Genomic DNA, 1,023 nt, shown 5'->3' on the forward strand with positions numbered 1-1,023 from the left:
GGCGGCGACGAGGAAGAGGGGGAGGAGGAGGAGGCGGCCGCGCGGGCCGCCGGCGATCGCCATGTCGGGGGAGGCGAGGCGGGGGAGAAGTGGGGGAGTAGTGTGCCGAGAAGAGAAATATGGGGTGGGGTGGTGGTGCCTGCCCTGGTGGTGGGGAACTCCGAGTTACGACGGCCTACGGGAAGGGTGCAATGAGGCCAATAAACGGCCGTGATTCGTCGACGTAATGAAAGGAAAGGGATTACGTATCGTATGGGTCGTGTGGAACAAAATTCAAAATAGAAACCCCACCGACCGACAGAGGAGCCGTCTTATTCCGACCTACACTGGATGGCTCCCGTCAACCTCAAATCATTTTCATCATTTTGGAGTCGCCGGAAAGAAAGTTTTAGGTACATTATTATTTTTTTTGAGAAACTTTTTAGGTACATTTGTTGGAAGACACTTCACCTTCTTTGAGCTTTATAAGCTCGTCAGTCGTCAAAGACTTTCTTTATTCTTTACTGTACGTATTAGGTGGCACTTTACCTTCTTGAACAGTTCTTTTGACAATATGAAATACTTCCTCCGTCTGAATTAATTTGTTACTGAAACGAGTGCCTACAATTCATTTCAACGATAGTTAATTCTGGATGAAGGTTGTACAAAACAACTATCCCTCTTTGCTTCCGCCATGCTCCTGGTCACGCTTGACAGCAGCATTTTTTGTTACTTCCTCCGCCCATAATATGAGTGTTTTTGACACTAGTGGCACAGAGAGAGTATTTATTTCTTCCTACACTTCCAACTTCGTACTCGCTCCGTTCCAAAATAGATGACCCAACTTTATACTAACTTTGTACAAAATTGAGTCATCTATTTTGAAACGGAGGGAGTAGTTGACAATGCCGACCATGCTCGCGATCCACCGACACAGGCCGCCGGTTGTAGTTTATAAAATACCCAAGATCAAGGGCATCCAAATTCTTAATTTCGATTTGCTTATGGCTCGGCCTCTCAGGAGCCGTCATTAGGCAGTCATAA

This window comes from Triticum dicoccoides, chromosome 7B (assembly GCF_002162155.2).
Source record: "Triticum dicoccoides isolate Atlit2015 ecotype Zavitan chromosome 7B, WEW_v2.0, whole genome shotgun sequence".
In the NCBI taxonomy this organism is placed as follows: domain Eukaryota; kingdom Viridiplantae; phylum Streptophyta; class Magnoliopsida; order Poales; family Poaceae; genus Triticum; species Triticum dicoccoides.